At 37.7% G+C, this 6,770-nt stretch overlaps 1 long non-coding RNA gene across 1 annotated transcript; it reads left to right on the top strand.

Moving 5' to 3' along the window:
- The first annotated feature begins 3,554 nt into the window (after positions 1-3,554).
- Positions 3,555-4,158, top strand: LOC146894230 (uncharacterized). The gene is made up of 2 exons (XR_015002022.2): positions 3,555-3,942; positions 4,062-4,158. It is a non-coding gene; the product is annotated as an uncharacterized LOC146894230 (long non-coding RNA).
- The last annotated feature ends 2,612 nt before the right edge of the window (positions 4,159-6,770 follow it).

Genomic DNA, 6,770 nt, shown 5'->3' with positions numbered 1-6,770 from the left:
ATTTGTGAGTCTCTGTCTCACCGCCATCCACTACAAAAGGAAATATCACTCAGGGGATTTGAAATTTCACTAATGAAACATCAAGATATAAATTTCGACAATAGTTGACACTGAGGATTTTTAGCAAAATAACAGTTGATTGGCTCTTGAGGTCTTTGAGTTGTGAAAAATTTGGCTCTTATGCAGATTTCCAGCGTCAGGCTTATGTTTCTCCATGTGGAATAGTTTTATGCCAATTGTAAAAAGCAGAGAAAAATGTAGAGCTCAAATAAAATCATAAAAAGACATTTAAAAATTATTAAAAATGAATAAAACTGCTGTACCATATTTGATTCTATGGTCTAATCTTGCATGTATGACACTATTGAAGCTCATGTGTTTCATAGTTTTGAAAGAATATTCAACTTTTCCTTTCAGCAGTTCATATAACACCTTTCAGTACAGCAAGATCTAACAATTTGGGTCTCCCTTCTCTGTAGTCAATACTGACTTGATTTCTCCATATTCTTTTACAAATTTGGCTTGTGTAATGAAACAACATCTTCCCATACAATTCTGGTTGGTAACTGTCTTAGGTTGCATACAATTTAGTGATAATCATCATAACAACAAGCAATTTATCAAAAGAGTTTATTTTGCCTTATATTTTCAGATGAGAATGTGTGATGGAAGAGATGTCATGGTGGCTGGAGCAACCCATGAGAGCTCAATCCTTGAACTTCTTGAATGAAATAAAAAAGAAAATTTGTGTGTTGCTTTGAAATCTCAAAATTTACTTGCCCTAGTAACATAATTCTTCCTTCAAGTTTATAACTCCAATATGTCAGTGAAAACAACTAAGGACCAAGTGTTCAAACATTTGAACTTCTGGGATATATTCTAATTCAATTGACCACAGTAACCATGAACAGTGAACATCATTCTCACAGTTTTGGGAATCTTATTTATAGGTTTCATCAACTTCTTGAAGTTAAGTATCCCATACCTGGCTCAAGGATTTTTATTTAGCAACCCACATCTTCTGGGATGAGCATAATGCCAGGAAGAGGTCATCTCTACTTAAACTCTTTTCTATTACTGATAATATGAATGAAAATTATCAAACAATAGCTTATTTTATTACATTGTTAAAATATTCTTAATGATGATTTTCCATTTCCTGATTCCCTCCTTAGATATTTTCTCCTATGCATCTCCACACTTAACACTTCCTATTTATTATTCTTTTCCCCTTTTGTGTCTCCTGTGCACTATCTCCTCCACTAAGCAAATTCCTTTCCCTTCCAACCACATTGGTTTCTCAGATTCATCGCAACCTCAAATTAAACACACAGCTCTATAGATTGATTATCTTACACAATACAATTCTTCAGGTATGTTTATTTTCTGAGATATTTTACAATTTTCTTTTCTTCGTATCCAAATAAAGAAATTGTTTTTAACAATAAAGCAAAGGAAGCTATTGTAATTGCAGAAAACTGAATGCAACTGAAGATAAGTATATTACATGAATTAATGAATACCAAAATGAGAACTATCACATTATTACTCTCATTTGTGTTTATCATTTTATGTAGATACATATAATTACTTATATACCTATGGCACAAATTAGAAATGAAACTTTCTATATAAACATACTTTTACGTTTGGGATATGGCATTAGGGTTTCAGAGTACACTAAGATGAATAGCTGAGATGCAAGTTATTTATTATATCAATTATTAATACTATTGATAGACAAACCAAGGAAAATAGCATGATGGAGTGTTGAAGGGGTAACTTCATCCCTAGCACCAAGGACAAATACTTGGAAGGGTCTCTCTGTGGAATTAGAGTCCACATGAGAAAATGGGACATGTTTCTAATAACTGGGGAAGTTTAAGAGCAAAAGGCTAGCGTCATGTTCTTTGATTCCAAGCTAAAGATGACAGTGCAGAATAGCTTGTGCCGGGGCCAATACCTTAAGAAAAGCACCATTTCATTTTATCTCATTTACCAGGTGAGAGTTCCCATTTTCAATGTTCCTGTAGAGCACCTGTGAGTGTATAGAGATCTTCTGGAAATCTGTCACTAGATTTAAATATGATACTTTGTAGAAAAGGGGAGACAAGTGAGTATGGAAAAGATACAATATAGAATAAACCCAAAGATAATATGTACATTTCTGAGAATTTGTAATAGGAGAATTTAGCAAATTATCTTTAAATGGTGCTTTGTCCCTTACTGTGGTACGCAGAAATCATTCAGTAAGATTTTGACTGATAGAGCAGAAAGCAGACCCACCAGGATCAATGAATTCTGAAGAAGATAAACCCAGTTTGCAAAGCACCAAAACTCATAAATATAGAAGGGAGTATTTTCTCAAATTTTCAAGCAGGATTTTAAAAATAAAAATGATGCTTAAAATTTTAATATGGTAATAAGACTTACTCATTAAATACTTAATGGAAAACAGAAAATATTTTTTAAAAAAATTGAATCAGAAGACTAGATAGGTTTTAGTAAGTGAAACCATCATTGGCACATAATCTGGCATTGTTTAGTACTGAGCCTACGGCTTCCTTATTTTGATGGAAACCAGCACTTCAGAGGTAAGTCTAGTGCTGCAGTGCCTGCTCTCCACAGTTTGCTTTCAACTGATCTTCAAGGTCCAAAAACAAAGAGGGTCATACCATGTCAGAATAGGGGCTCAGTTGAAGTGTATTTCATTAAAAAAAAAGTAGATAAAACCATTAGACCCAATGCATATAAACAGTCATTAAGTTATTATATTAAATAATTTATTGTTCATGTAACATGTTAATAATACTGATAATGTGTGCATCATAACTAATACTAACCATAATGGCATTACCACATGTTCTCCTACTGAGCCTGAGCTTTATGAAAGAGACATATTTTCTTTCTCTAGTGGATATACCAGAAAATTCCTCAATGTTGAGGTGTCACAGACAAGCTGGGAAGAGCACTGAAACTGACACCTCTTACTTCCTCCCATACCTTTCACTCAGTGAGGCACATATCCATTGTTTCTCTAGTGATTTTTTTTTATCCTAAGTCTCTTCAATTGTATCAGGCTGCACATACATCTGCTCCAAAAATTTAAATGAATTATAACCCTAGGAATCTCATAGTTATACTTATGATTTATTTATCCATGTCCAGGAAAATATCCAGAAACCAAGGGAAATGGGCTGGTCTGGCTCATCTCTTGTTAGACTATGTGCCAGAAGGCTGATTTTCCTTAAGTGAACTTTTAGGAGAATCTCCTATTGACCATTTTGTGCTTATGCATAATACCTGTTCCAACATTGCAATTCACAGAACATCAAAAATTCCAGAGAATCTTCTTCACTCAGTAACTAATTAAGCAAATGCAGAGTCCCACAGCCAAAAAATAGACAGAAATTTGGTAGTCCAGTAGAGGAGGGAAAGGAAAGATCAGAGGATCCAGAGTGTTCTCTAACACTATAAAAACATGGCCCACAGAATAATCTGACCAGGATTTATTGCAACTAAGAGATCAGAGAGCCTGTATGGGTCTGACATATCCTCTACATGTATGTTATGGCTGAGAAGTTTGATGTTCCTGTGAGATTTCTAACAGTGGGAATGGGAGATCTCTTTGCCTCTTTTGGCTGTCTGTAATTCTTTCATTTATAATTTTAAAACTTAAAAAAAAATTAGATTCTCTGTAGGCATATGTGGAGTTTGACCTTGAGCATCTGGAGATGCTGTTTGTGCTTAGTTACTAAGTAAACCTTACAGCTGTGCCCAACACTAACTGGTTCCCAATGATTTGCATGCACTCACTGTACAGCCTTGGGGACTTCCTCATATACCAGTCAGACCCTGTGCAGTTTTCATTGATGTCTGTACTCAGTATGGACATGAGGGCCCCTGTTCAGCTCCTTGGGTTCTTGTTGCTCTGGTTTCCAGGTAAAATATGACTAAAATGGGATTTTCATTGTTACACAGTAGTTATCAACTGGCATTTCAGGGAAATCCTTTATTATGATGCTTAATTATGTGGATATTTATTATGTCTCTATTTCTAGGTGTCAGATGTGACATCCTGATGACCCAATCTCCATCTTCCCTGTCTGTATCTCTGGGAGAAAGAGTCTCTATCAGTTGTCGGGCCAGTCAGGGCATTAGCAATTATTTAAACTGGTACCAGCAGAAGCCAGGGGAAGCTCCTAAGCTCCTGATCAACTGGGCAACCAACTTGGAAAATGGAGTGCCATCTAGGTTCAGTGGCAGTGGTTCTGGAACAGATTTCACTCTCACCATCGGCAGCCTAGAGCCTGAAGATATTGCAACTTATTACTGTGTGCAGTTTTATAATTATCCTCCCACAGCGGTACAGGTCATAACATAAACCCCCCTGGAAGGAGAAGTGAGAGACTGAACTGCCTCAGCTGCTCTGTGTCATGCCTCACTCATTGAAACTTTTTCTCTCAAGTCACTGGCTTTTTTACTAAAGCTCACAAAGAAACTTTTGTTCTGTAGAAGAATCTTAACAGTCCACTCTGTGCCTTATCTTCCTTCCTTTTCATTTCCAGTAATACAGATTGCCAATGCCTTTTCTGGCTTAATGGAGTTGTTTGCCATGAGTATTCTGAGTTACATCACCATCTGGAATTCATACAGAAGAGTGGAAGCTACTGGGACATTCCAAGAAAAAAAAATGTTTAAATGTAATGAAACAGCTTTTAATCACCAGAATTTAAATAGCATGGAAATGTTATTAAAAGAAACTAATAGAAGAAAGAATTACTGCTTTTTTCACAAAACTAAGATCACAGTGGCAGAGAAAGTAGAAGTTGCCTAAACATGATATCTTGTGGTGCCTTGAAATTGTCACAATGAGCATTGAGCTCTCAACTATCTGCAGCACTGTGCATATGATTTTTCTGGCTCCTATGTCCACTGGTCTGCTTATAAATATCAAACAAAATTGAACAACTTGTCATATGACTTTTAATCCCACTGCGTAAAGTGAAATGCAGATTTGTTTATATGAAATTATACACAGTAAATGACTGTTTTGAAAATGTTTTCATACGTGGTATTATTGAGGAATTGATATGCCATAGCACAGTTTTAGAAACAAAACAAAATATCAACACGAGAATAGTAACCAATCTTCAATTCTATTTGTATTTTTTTAATTGTATATGTAAAAGATCTACTTCCTGTGCATATTTTATGATGTCTCATGCATATATGTGTCTTTCTTTGCATGTATTATATGATTTTGCACTATAGAAAAATAAACAAATCACAAGATATAATATCACATTTCTGGGGTTCACAATTTCTTAGTTTTACTGTCTTTGGATTTTATTTGTAAATTCTGGACTGAGTTAATCAATTTTAGAAACTCGGGGATATTAGTTGCATTATATTAAGGTTTTATACAAACTGGAGATAATATATATTTAAAAGTAATTCATGGAAAAGGAGCATTGGGCCCCTTCAGCTCCTGCTGTAAGGGCTTCTTTGTTCCACACATCCCTGCCCACTCTCCCTTCCCTCCCCCCAACCCTGCCCTATTGTCTGCAAGGTCCTTGGCCCAGGAACAGTTCCTGCTCCTGCACTGAGGCTATCCACCCAGAGGGGTGAGTGCAGCACCAGCCCAGCAACCAGAGAGGGGTGCAAGGCACCTCTAGCTCCTGCTGCAGGGGCTTCCTGGCTCATCACAACTCTCCCCCTCTCAAGTTTGCCCTTTTGTCCGAGGGGTCCTTTGACCTCCAAGAGTCCTGTCCCTGTGCTGAGGACAAACTTTCAGACCAGTAAGTGGGTGCCATCTCAGGGCAGGGCAGAACAGCCAGGAAAGGAGCACTGGACCCCTTCAGCTCCTGCTGCAGGGACTTCCACCCAAAGGGAACAGTTCCTGCTCCTGCACTGAGGAGATCCACCCAGAGTCAGTCACAGAAAAGATTGGACCAAGAAACCAAGACTCTCCTGGCTCTATCTGAAGAAAGAGAAGGGCAGGCAACAATGCAAGAACTCCTCCAACAACCTGAAAGGCAACATGACATCAACAGAATCCATGGATCATGCAACAAGAAGAATTGAACATCCTACTCCAGAAAAAATAGAAGAAATCGACTTTAAACGAAACTTTATGAAAATAATAGAGGAACTTAAACAGGACATGGAAACTGTCTTAAAGAAATGGAGATGACAAACAAAAAGATAGATGAAATGAATAAATCTCTCAAAGATAGCAAAGAAAACAAAGAAAAAGCAATAAAACAGGTAAGGGATACAGTTCAAGACTTGAAAAAATGAAATGGAGGTAATGAAGAAAACACTAACCGAGGAAAGGCTGGACATGGAAAATTTGGGTAAACGATCAGGAACTATAGAGACAAGTATTACCAACAGAATACTCCTGCTGCAGGGTCTCCTATGTTCAACTAGACCCTGCCCTGCCCTGCCCTGCCCTGCTCCCACGTTCGACCTTTTTTCTGTGGTGTCCTTGGACTACCAGGTATCCCTATTTCAGTGCTGAGGAGTTCTGTGCAGAGGGTTGCGTGTGTGCTATCCTGGGGCATACTGTCCTGGAAGAGAGTACAGACCCACCCCTGCCCCAGCTCCTCCTGCAGGATCTCCTGAGTTCCACTCGACCCTGCCCTGCCCTGCCCACAAGTTCGTTCTTTTGTCTTCAGTGTCCTACTTCTTGATGACTTGGGTGATTTAATTTTATGGTAACTCAAAGAATATTTAGGGTTGTGGTCGAGTCCTGACTGGAGTTT

The sequence above is a fragment of the Myodes glareolus genome, chromosome 6 (assembly GCF_982192425.1).
Source record: "Myodes glareolus chromosome 6, mMyoGla1.1, whole genome shotgun sequence".
Taxonomy (NCBI): Eukaryota; Metazoa; Chordata; class Mammalia; order Rodentia; family Cricetidae; genus Myodes; species Myodes glareolus.
Note: the sequence above shows the minus strand (reverse complement) of the source record. Positions and strands in the feature narration are given on the sequence as shown.